Source organism: Equus asinus, chromosome 2 (genome assembly GCF_041296235.1).
Source record: "Equus asinus isolate D_3611 breed Donkey chromosome 2, EquAss-T2T_v2, whole genome shotgun sequence".
Taxonomy (NCBI): Eukaryota; Metazoa; Chordata; class Mammalia; order Perissodactyla; family Equidae; genus Equus; species Equus asinus.
In genome coordinates, this window is record NC_091791.1 from 189,423,739 (window position 1) to 189,436,873 (window position 13,135).

At 35.8% G+C, this 13,135-nt stretch overlaps 1 protein-coding gene across 1 annotated transcript in view; it reads right to left on the reverse strand.

Moving 5' to 3' along the window:
* The window catches only part of MDGA2 (MAM domain containing glycosylphosphatidylinositol anchor 2), a 780,771-nt gene that overhangs the window by 89,655 nt on the left and 677,981 nt on the right, over nucleotides 1-13,135 (reverse strand).

Consider the following 13,135-nt stretch of genomic DNA (forward strand, 5'->3'; position numbering starts at 1 on the left):
GATGAACAATCAGGAGGAAAATCAAGCCTGGAACATCCTAGAAGTCAAAAGAAGTATATCAACAAGTGTATGATCAATCTGTCAAAAAGAAAAATCAGTAAAAATAAATATCTGTGTCTATGTTATCTGTGTCTTTGGTCAATAAATTTGAAATTAACCAAAAAAAACCTTAACAATAACGCAAGAACTTTGGTCAATAACAAAAAAGCTTTTATTTAGATTTTAAGGGCATGTGAAGTGCATATAGCATATACAACATATATAAACCATCTCAGTATTTGTTTTTAATTGCCAAATTGAAAGGTGCACAGACCACTTGGAATTATGGATCCAAGTTCCTGATATTCTGAAATATAGATTTTTTCAGACCTTTCATTTATTTTTCAAAAATAAATAAATATATTTATTTATTGAAATGACAGTATTTAGAGAGAGCCTATTAAATGCCAAGTAGCCTACGAGGTAGGCATTGGGGATACAGTGAATGAGGAGCTATGCTTCTGTCCTCACAGAAATTGCTTATATTTTCTTTCTCAACTTTTTGAATAGCTTTGAAATTCTTACTGGGTAATGAGTTAATAAGTTGCACATTCATCAGTCCTCATTCAACATCTGTTTTCTGTTTTCTCTTTTTCTAAAAATTAGATTAAATATTAAATGTCCTGCTGGGGTTTTTTTCCGGGGTTCCTGTATGCAGGAACTTCTCTTACCTGGTTTTGCATATTTTTTTTTTTGTCCTCTGCTTTTTATCCCCAAGTCCCCTGAGTACATAGTTGTATATTTTAGTTGTGGGTCCTTCTAGTTGTGGCATGTGGGGTGCTGCCTCACATGGCCTGATGAGCTGTGCCATGTCCATGCCCAGGATTCGAACCAGCAAAATCCTGGGCCGCAGAAGCAGAGGGCGCGAACTTAACCACTCCGCCATGGGGCTGACCCCTGGTTTTGCATATTCTTAATCATTAGTTATCTATGAGGTTGCAGAAGAGTTGATTCACAACAACCTATAATAATTTTTAGATAGTTAAAGGGTGGATTTTGAACACTAAGAATGAAAGTGATGGTCTCTATTCCCCTGGAGAGGTTCATCAGAAAAAAATAATGTCAGATGAACTGAACTTAATTTTTGACAAGTTTACCAATAAAATCAAATACAATAGTCCCCCCTTATTTGTGAGGGATATGTTGTAAGACCCCCAGGGGGTGCCTGAAACCGTGGACAGTACTGAACCCTATAGTCACTAGGTTTTTTCCTGTACATTCATACCTATGATAAAGTTTAGTTTATAAATTAGTCATAGTATGAGATTAACGGCTAATAAGAAAATAGAATAATTATAACAATAAACTGTAACAAAATTTACTGTAGATCCTAGCAACCTCAGCATGCGATTTTTTTCTTTCCTTATTCAGTTGAGAACTTTCACCTTTTCACTTAAAGGAAGCACTTTATGGCTTCTCTTTGGCATATCCAAATTGCCAGCATCACTACCCTTGCACTTTGGGGCCATTATTAAGTAAAATAAGCATTACTTGAACACAAGCACTGCCATACCGGACAGTCAATCTGATAACCCAGAGGGCTACTAAGTGACCAAAGAGTGGAGAGCATGTACAGTGTGGATCCGCTGGGCAAAGGGATGACTCACTTCCACGACGGGGAGAGATTTCATTACAGCAGCTCAGAATGGCTTGCAATTTAAAACTTATAAACTGTTTATTTCTGGAATTTTCCATTTAATATTTTCAGACGTGGTTGACTGGTTGACTCCGGGTAACTGAAACTGTGAAAAGTAAAGCTGCCAATATGGGGGGGTGCTACTGTACGTTGAATTAAATATCTGAATTTCAGTAACACTTGGAAAAGTCTCCGGCATTAACATGTGTGCACTAAAGGAAAATTCTGTGTGAATAATCACTCAGTTGAACTGAAAATACATTATCAACTCTATACAAAGAATTTTGCCTAGAAGGAGGTCTCCAGAAATGAGCCATCGTGCTCATTTTATTACTTTTTATCTTGTGTGATATTTTGCTCATCACTAAATGATGGTACACATTCATACTCACAACACTTAAGAGCAAAATCTAGATGAGAGCAAAACAGTATACTGAATGAAGAAATCAACACCTGACACATCATTGACAACTGGTATTGGAGACTAAATTTCCCAAGATGTTATTGAGGAGGTGAATTTAGAGATCGCCTAGATAAATAGCTAGGGTTTTTGGTGAAAAATAAGCTTCCAAAACCTATAAATGAACGAATGAGCTGCTTAAGTGAGTAACGTAAACCTAGAGTGTTTTCCTTAGAGAGTAGGGTCTAGATTGAATTGAGGAGGTAAGACTCTCAATGGGTTTTTTTGGGGGGTGGGGGTCCTTCGTTAACCAAAGGTGAAATACAAGGGATATTAGATTTAGTTCTAAGCATCACTTTTTTTTCATAAGAAGAAAGATGCATTCAAATAGAAACAAGGAGAAAATAGAACCACAACCAGAAGACATTTGGCATGGAAAAGAAAAAAAAGACTCTCAAAAGTCAGCAAAGGGAGTTTACTAAGAGTTGAGACTATTGACAGAGAAAGAAAATCAGGCTACATTTTAGCAGACCTATGAAATAAGGTGAATACCAGCGAGTGGCTTTTAAAAGGATACATATTTTGACTTAGAACTGTTCTACCAATCCTCTCTGAATATGGAGGGGCAGACCCCAACTGACTATGATTTTCCCTTCACTGGAGGTAATTAGTCAATACCGAATAACCATTTAGCAGGGCTGAGATGGGCGACTGTCCACAAGGTGGCCATTAAGGTGCCACTCAGTCTCGAATCTACAGAGTGCTATGAAACATTTGCCTGCTGTTTATCGTATCACTTCAATTGTTCTAAGCATACTTATTTATAAATTCCATTTCATGCTTCTATTATTTGTAGTCTAATCTTGCTTTTTGTTGACTGCCAAGAGAGCAACTGGCTACATGTCATAAATGCAAACTGCTATAATTCTAGGACTAATTGTTTATTAAATAAAACTTTTAAGGTTATTGAAGTAGTTTGACCCTGAAGTTAAAAAAAAAAATCCTCATGATCTTGTAAATAGTATGAATTTGTTTAATGAGATCTATTTTCAGTGTTGGAAAAAATTAAGTTTCAATCTAACAATCCTTTAAATATTCCAAACAGATTGTTTTGATGTAAAATTCTATCATCAATTTTATATTTAATTGCAGACTATTCAAAGGCTTTCGAATGATTTTTTAAATACTTTATTTTGTCCGCATTGATATATCTCCATTACATATGTGACTACATGCGATAATTTTTATGGAATCTTAGATTAGAAAATAATTGAGAGATGATCTATTCTAATGTCTTATATGACAGATAAAGAAATTTAGAGACAGAAAAACAATAGAGATGATAAGTGGAAGTTGATATAGGTAAATAATCAAATACAACAGGACACTACAAATTTTGACTTTGATTCATGAAATTAAAGAAAAATAGAGAAAGTTTATTTTAGTTGAATAATTGCACCACCTTAGAAGTAAAAGTGCAAAAAATGTTTTAGATGGTGCATAAATAATATTGATTAGTTATAAATAACTACTGATAAAAATAATTTTGAGTAGTTATAGTTAAATATAGATATGCTCGCTTATGTCTCAGAGCATACTTTGTACTAAACTTCTTTTGGATAAACTTTACTTTCTGATTTCATTTGAGAAATGTATCTTAAAAGTAAAAAAAAAAACCCAAAATTTCTCCTCTGATTTCAGAGGAAATCATATTTAATGTTTATACATTCATTTTCTAAGATGCACGCAGTCATATCAAGGAAATATCCTTATAATAATCTTAGCCTCTGACAATCAAACATGACATCTGCTGGTTGAACAGGGAAAGAATTCATAATATTTTTTTCTTTTTCATCCTCTAGGCCATTTTTTTCTCCTTCCACCAAGCATGCCAAGAAAATTTTCTTTCTCTTTCATATTCTTGCTTTATTTCTATGCCAAAATTGTTCCAGTTTGAATCTCATTAGACTAACTCACCTAGAACTATGTTTATCTAAACTGACAGATAAGTTTTAGATACATTATGTATGATTATATACAGATCTTTGATTTTGAAATATTTTTAAGTTATATATAGAGAAGAAATTTAATGGTTCAAAATTTTAAGCAGAATCTATATAAAAGTACATTTACTCTATTTTGCAAATAACTTTTGAAAAGTGATTAAATTCAGGTTTCAAAACAAGATTTTACGCATAAAGCTCAAAGTAAAAGAGACAATAAGAAGCTATGACATGTCTCTTTCCTAATCTAAAAATGTTAGATTAAAGTATAATAAAAATCCTTTTTAGATGCATACCTAAGCTTGCAAGCAAGAAAGGGAATTATTCTTCATGGGTCAAAAAAAAAAAAAAAAAAGAACTGAAAATCAGACATCAAATAAGAGTTTAGGGAGAAAAGGAGTATTGTTGGTCTTTGTACCCTTGGGAGCTAGAATTTTAGGCCCATAGGAGATGAGTTTAATGGGCCAGCACAAGATGGGAAGCTGGAAATGAAGCCACCACATATGATCAAGATCAGTAAAAACAGCAATCTCAGACATAGGGTAGACTAGAAAAAAAATGCCCCACTCCAGCATAGGGAGATGAAAAAATATTTACATTAACAAAAAGTCATCCTTGGCTTGTCAAACCACTGGAGTGCTTGAGTAGATCCCATATCAAGTTGTTCTTGAAGGACATGTTCGCAACCAGACTGCAGAGAATTTCTCCAAATCAAATCTCAATGAATACAAATTCAAAATACATTACTATCACACAAGAAAACGTTCCACTGTGAGTGACTAAGAAGGCCAATACATAGCAGGTTAGGCTACAGGTCATAGAAACATGAAATGGAATTTATAAGTAAGTATGCTTAAACCAACTGAGGAAATCCAATAGAGAACAGTAAACAAACACTATGGGACATTCTCTGAAAGAATAATTGACACTCTCAATCGGGACCAGGGGTAGGCTTCATGGGGGACACATCTGACATCTTTATCGATCTTAAAGGAAAGGAAATTCCTCAGACAGACAATGGTGGCTCACGGAGGGATAAGGAAGAGAAGAAATAAAGCATGGCCTTAGGTGGAGAAAAGTGAATATATTATAGATAATATTCTAGAACTACCAAAGGACCTACTATGGCTGTAACATGCTGTGCAAATCTTTCCAACCAAACTGGGCCCCTTTGAAGAACAGGGATAGTCTCATCAGCTTTTGCTACACTGGCCGACACAACACACGTGCTTGGATAAGGCGGGAAGAATAGGTCAGTGTGAAGTTCTGAACTGCCTTGTTTGATGTGATAAGATGTTTGATATTTACCCTGTAGTCCGCTTATCCTCTAACTATTTTAACGCATACAGACTTAAGTGGGAGAAAAGATTTTATAGTGAGTCTACTGGTTTTCATTTCCCAGTGGGAAAGGAACTCAGTGATATCAAAGAACTGAATGATAACTAAATTAACAATCAAAGTGGTAATAATAAAGGGATTTCACAAAAATACATTTGCAAAGTACAAAAAACAAAAGAATTCAAAACTTTTCAAATGCGAATTTACTAGTAGGAGAAGAATAGCTACAGATATCTATGACAAACTTAAACACTAGGGATGCACTGATTAAAAAAAAAAGACTTCTAAAACTCACAGGAATCACAGCTCTGGCTGTGCGCACTTTTAGTGCAGCTAACCGACACTGTCAAGCACTTTTGGGGTCAGGGTCATCTTGCATTTAGACACACAGACTGGCTGAGGCAGCAGGTGGCTCATTACTATCTACTAGATATAATACACAATAAAAATCTATACAGCTCTCTGTCATTCCTCTACAGGGCAGAAGAAAGAACATGCCATTGCTAGAACCGTAATTACTTTCTCTTCAAACTAATGAATTTTGAGTCATATTAAAAAGAAAAGAAAAGAAATGCTTCTACAGAAATGGGGATTTTTTTTAAAGTTTTTAATCAGGAATATGGTATAAATTCCCTTTATATTTTACAACTATAACTAGTGGGAAAGAAGAGAATGGATTGGATAAATGAGAAACCTTTGCCAGGAGACCAGTAAGAGGATACTGTCTCCAAAAAAAGATGTGATTTGGGAAGTGAACAAAGGTTGATTAGTTCAAAAATCATGACAGATAAACAACCAATCAGCACTTGTCCTCTGCTGGGTCCTGTGGGTGGACGCCTACATCTTCCATGTTCAGAGACGGACCGGACACAAGAGTCTCTAACTGAGGTGGAAACGACTTTATACATCTCATCCTGAAGAGGAGTGAAGCATGACATGACCTCTCGGGGTCCTATTCTTCTGAAAGCTTACTGTTCTGATTCAAAGCCATGTCATGAAAGTAGGGGCATAAGGAGTACTTTGAGGACAAAAAAGGTTTAATTCTGTTAAGTCAAAGGAAAATGTTTTAAAAGGAATGAATGTACTCATCTGTGTTGCCTACACTTGGTATTTAGTTTTCTGTTTTTAGTATCAGGCCTTATCTCAATAAAAGTACGTAATAAAGGAATTATCACTGAACTCATGGAGTCGACCTATTCTCATTTGACTAGAGAGGTGGTAAATTAATATGAAGAAGAAATGGAAAAGATATCAGTAATACTTAACAAAAAAACTATTGTATCTGATGAAGAACAATTTATCTTAGAAATAAGGTTGATTTTGCAGCAGCAATCAAACTGAATGTCATTAAGAGTTTATTCAACAGAGATAAGTTGTCAATAAGTGTGCAGGAAACAGAAACCTAACAACTAAATTATACAGCTTCCAAGTCAATGACAACATCTTACAGTTAATGATTATTTAGAGTTTGTAAACAAAAAGTTACAAGACGTGTTACAATTGATAACCCAACTAAATCATTTAGGTGAAATGCCTTTGTACTTGAGACAGCTAAGTGTTTATTCATACTTTGCATTCTCATTTAAAGACAAACAATATGTTTTCAAATGACCAGTCATTGTCATGACACTATTTTTAAATTGCCACATAATTGGTTTTGTTCACTCCTGATGTGGATTCAGTTTCATCTGCTGGAGACAGAGCTGTGAATATCACACTGAGGCAGACTGCCCAGTGACCGCACTTGAGTACTCAAGACCTTCCTAGGAATTTACAGCCCTGGAGAGGAGAGTAGGTTTATTGACTGGCTAACTAATAAAATTATTGACAACATTGTCAGTCTTTAAAAATCTCTGAGATCTCCATAGAAAGCTTTAAAATTTGTCCAAGCATAAGGTATAGTTGCTTTGGTTACATTATGATTTCTTTCATCGGTTATGCCTTTTCAAAATAAAACTGCTAAAGAAATAGGTTTCTCACTCTTCAAAAATGGTTTATAGAAAACAGTCTGTACTATAGTTAGTGCTCCTATTTTCTACCTGGAAAAACTAAAAAAAATAAATTTTAGCATCATTTAAAAAAATCCAGGGGCCACCCCGGTGGCGCAGTGGTTAAGTTCATGGTTAAGTTCGCCTTTGGCAACCTGGGGTTCGCCAGTTCAGATCCCGGGTGCGGACACGGCAACGCTTGGCACACCATGCTGTGGTAGGCGTCCCACATAGAAAGTGGTGGAAGATGGGCACGGATGTTAGCTCAGGGCCAGTCTTCCTCAGCAAAAAGAGGAGGATTGGCAGATGTTAGCTTAGGGCTAATCTTCCTCAAAAAAAAAAAAAATCCAGTCATTAGAACAATATTTTCAACAAATATATGGTCATGAGTTTACTTTATGAATTGATAAAGTCCTAATAATATTTATAAAGCATCTTTTGAAGGAGATACAGTAGAACGTGGGAACAAGCCTTATAGCATTTACAGCTAAGTTCCTTTATATCAGGAAACCTTGTGCGCTCATCTTTGCCTCTTTTCTCTTTTGCACTTGCAGAGTCATTGTCTAGACCGTCTACTGTTTGTAACACTTACAGTTTATTCCAATAATGTCTCATTTCACCCCTCACTTCACAGCAACAGGAGACTTCTAACTCAGTGTTTGTTGCATGAATGAATCAGTGAATGTTTCTTCTGACTGCATTTCTCCTGCCTACGCTCTAGTGACTCAGTGGGTCAATGGCTGAAAGTTTCTAAAACTCTAGTTTTATCCTCACACATCTTGACCTCTTACACCGAAATGCTTTCCTCATGTAATTTCTATCTGCTTCTCAATTTGTATCCATCATCTGGTACTCAAATCATGACTATCTTTCCTTTCATTAATTACTCCTGCTTCGCTCATAATCATTTATAGTATAATACTTTGCATTTAATTAGGAAAACACATTGTAATGCTGTACCAACGTATAAGAATTCCTGAAAACATTTTCTGTAGGATCATTTTTCTTTCTCTGGTCAGAGGTCCTGTCCCAGACTTGGACATCATATAATTGGGGCCAGGAGAAGAGACTGAGCAATGTAAAGCAACCACAGCTTCTTTGTTTTAGAATAATCCTAAGGTTTCCCTTCTCACCTGCATAAACATTTTTAAAAAATCAGCATTGTGGTATTATAAATAGTATCTTCAAATAAAACCATTTTAATTTAATTGTAGCCATGAAATAAATTTAATGCTACCAGCCAAGAATAGCCTTCCTTGGGCCTTCCTATGGTTTTCATGTTAGCCCACCGATGAAATATTTAGGATGACTTTTGCAAAGAGAAAATAAAATGGGATCATTACTGTAAAGTTAATATCATATTACATGTTTTTGTTTCTGATTGTAGTTTAAAAACCTTATTTAGAGAGCTTTGATAAGGTCATGTTAACACAAATATTTCTACTCTAGGGAAGAAAGGTTAATTTTTTTTTTCTTTTTACAGTTTGCTCAATAATTTAACTTCACTTGAATATAACATGCTATCATATAATTCAATTTTCCTTTACATATACTTAAATGATTGGCTATTTAGAGGAAATATGTTTATAGAAATATCTACTTGGGAAACCATTTCACCATAATGAGTTCAAAGTGTCCAAATTAAAACATATTTCTTCAATATTTGAAATGTGGAATGAACACCAGGCCCAATTTTATAAATTCCCCTAAGACCATCTTCGTGTATTAATAATTTATTTCCTTTCCTAATCTCTAGGAAGGCAGAGGCCATTCAAATAAAGCTTAGGAAGATGGTCTCCAGGCCTGTTTGCAAAGAGGCAGAAACTACGAAAATGATGATCAGATGCAAAAACTGTAATTTACCAAGAATCCTGCTATTGGCTATTAGGAAACATATCACTCAGACTGAAATAGGCAGGCAACCAAGTCAGGTTTTCAGAAACAATATGGCTGAGTAATTACTTCTTGTAAAAAAAGGGTCTGTTTTACCAAACCACTAAATGCTCAAGCCGCACAGATTCACAGCACCTGGAAGCTACCGTGATTTGTCTCCCGTTGAAACGATTCTCCCCCGATTGAAGACACTTCTCAGAAGAATTCATGATTTCATTAGAGCAGGGATCTGCTTTATACGTCAAGATTCTTTATTAATATAATAAAGAATTAATGAATATAGTGTATCAGCAAATAATAATAATAATAATAGAATCATTTTGTAAGTAGTCTTTCAATTAGGTTTTCTGGTTCTCAAAAACAACAATTATTTTATGAAGTTAGCTGGATTAAAAGATATCTCTGGAGATCCAGATGGATCAAATATATAATTTACTCTCTCTAAATTATTTCATAGAGTCTATATCAAATACCTATCATAGCACTGGGGAAAGAGTGAGCATTCTACAAACATTAATCTCCCACTGTACCTCGCCCACAAAAAAATAAGGAAAGCAGAGAAAGTAGAATAAGACTCTGTAGGAAGAGTTCCACAGTTGGTTTCACTGTTATTCTTTAGAAGCACAGGAACTTGAAGCAATTTTAAAACTAAACTAGACAAATTTATGTGATTTCCACTTATTTTCTTTAAACTTTAATGAAGCAATATTTCAACACAGCCAAGTCACTTCTGACCTCTTTTGGCATCAGACTAGGAAAGAAAATATTTACACGAAATAGTTATTGGTTTATGCACCAAATATATATAGTTGTCTTGGGTAATATAAAATAAATGTATGCATTTACCGGGTAACATTTCAACGTAAATGAGTAACTCTTTCACTCTGAAACCCTGAATGTATTTTGCCAAAAATGACACAAAATATGAATAATATGAGATTTCTTTTTTTTCAAAATATCCTTAGATTAGGATCTGGTCCTAAATTTTTAAAAGATGATTTGGATTTGAGGAAACAATTAGCTTTCACATTTGGCTTATAAATAGGAAATTAATAAGGGTTTAGAGAATGTTTGGAAATAAAAACTATAAATCCATTGATATTTTACTTGGAAGTATCTAACTAAGTGTTATGTGGATAAAAATGACATGTTCTATAGAAAAGTAATCTGGAGAGCTCCACTAGGAATAAAGATGGTTGACTACTGGCGGAAGCAAAACTTGTATGAAGAAAAAGAAGGAAAGACAGCTTTTTAATTCGGCACTTCAGTATCCCTCTGTACATCACAGAGCTTGCCCAAGGGCCTTCGCTCCCCACTACCATATCAAGTGTGTGAGACACATACCACAATTATATGGTTGGGATTTAAAAGTTATTCCATTATAATTTACCACTACAACCATGGACTCGTGGAGCAAGACAAATCTTGAGGGATGAAAACTATGTCTCAAACTAATACGTGACTTTACAGTTTATGAAATATTTTCTCAAACATTAACTTATTTTAGTTGTCACAGAGGTTGAGAAGGGCAAATATGTAGAGGGATATTCCTTGGCTTGAATTGCAAATCTTGAAAGTTAATAAGGACATCATAGTAACTGAACTAACGCAGACGACTGTCCTTGTCTGGTCTGCAGATCATCCCGCCAAAAGATCCACAGGAAGATTTTGAGGGAAGGAAGAGACGTTACACTATTCACCCAAGTATACAGAGGACGCTGGCTTTCAACCTGAGAGGGTCCGATCTCTACCTTCCTGGCTGTAGAGTATTCAGGAACGTTAGGATAAACTGAAATTATTAGAAGTCTGTCTTTTTGGAAATATTGCAGCAAATACTCCCAAGGCAGAGAGAATACAAACTCTCTTTACTCATTTTATATTGAAAAATTCATTACTATATGGTACCTGTCAATCCTCAGTCCGGTAGGGGAGTACAAGTTCAAGGGAGCTATCTGCAGGGCAACATTGCCTACATCACGATGATGGCTCCAGCTTGACTTTGTGGTGTCTTTTGCTTGTTTGTAGAGATCCATAGGCTGCCCTTCCAGAGTTAGGCCACTTCTTTCACATATGGCAACCACGTTTGTGAACGAGCCAACTCTAGAATACGTCTGCGTGTGGTGGCATGGGAAGCCCGAAACATAATTGGGATTGCAGAGGAAATTCCATAGATGTCATTAAATTTCACAACACAGAAGCAGATAGAAACAGAAAAGGATTGAACATACATGGTGTCCAATCCTGGGCTAAGCACGCATCTCCTCTTTTGTAGTGAGTGCATCCTTGTTCACAAAGCTCCCGTCCTGCAGTCACAGTGAGTCCATCCTTGCTCTCTGACCAGTTCCATTTCCCCTGGCTCCCTACACACCCTACACACCCTAAGAAATACTGCTAGAGGATCAAATCACTGGAGTATCTAGCAACCATTTATTTAAAAGCTCAATTGCTAATTCTTGTGTGGTCCAGAAAGGATGCAGAAATACTATCTGCATTCCCTTTAAATATACAAGCGAGTATTTATGAGCCGATATAAGGAATAACCAAAACCCCTGCTTCTTTACTAGGGTCTGTATTTTTATAAGCCTCCAAAACTTTTCCCTCACTTTTTATGGGATTTCTCAAAGGACTTTCCACATGGAATCCAAAAGCCAGTGACTTCAGGCTTTCCTGTCCTTTCTTTCTTACTTCAGCTTCGATCAAAGAGACAGTCAGAGACCAGGCAACACACCTTTCCCTTGAGGTTGTGTACAGGGTGGGGAAATTTTATATGAATCTGAATTACATACTGGAACAGTCTGTGAAAAAAATACCAATGACAAGATCTGAAATAGAGTATATAGAAACAGGGGGAAAATCACACAGACAATGTAGTAGTAGAGATTCAATTTATTTTTGTTCGGTCTTACAATATCAGATACTGAAGGAGTTTTCTTTTCTCTTCATATACCACAAATACATCTGTGTAGATGGATAAATTCTCGTGAAACATTTTCCACTGTGGTCTTCCTGTTCCTGACTTTGTAAGCTTGCTTCCAGGGTTCTACCTGCTCACAGAAAATATTCTAATTGCGGCTTCTAAAGCATTAGGAGAAATCTTAATCTAGGAAATAAAACAGTTCCTTCCAGGCTTCAGGAAGAATTGATGCTTGACCTCTCTCAGACAAAAATAAAACTTTTTAAGGCACTTTTTGTTGCTAGTTTTTGCTATCTGTCAAGCACCAGCTAATCAACTCGCATACATTATGTTTTTTAACATTCCCGGTCCTCTGCAGGATGAGAATATTCTTATCAATTTCCTTTTATGAAAGATGAAAGTGAAGATTAGAAATCTTCAACTTACCCTACAATTATCAAGTAACAAAGCCATCTTCTGAACCCACGCTGGCCAAAGTCCTCTGCTCTCTGAATCCGACCTCTTTCACATGGTTGCTTTCTGTCGCAGGAGCCAGGCTGAAGGGGTGAGGGGCTGAAATGTAGGCTCTATTCCTCTTGCAACCACCTGTGCCCTGGTGTAGGAGCTACATCTGCTTCAAGAAAGGGGTACTTTTTTCCTAATTCACGTGCAAATACAGTACAGGCTAGTGGATTTCCTGATAAGATGCTTCTTCCATTAATCTAAAAAGGATGCCCTGCTTCCCTATGCTGACCACTGTGAGTACAGAAACTTAAACTACAATTTAATTCAACTTAAATTTACCCCTGGGACTCAAGCAGATTTGCCATATTATATTGTTACCTGAAAGTATTATCTACTCAGGAATTTATAAAGATCAGGATTGGCTAAATCTCTGGAAGTCGAAGTACATGTATTTCATTAAACATTTAACTCAGGAATAAT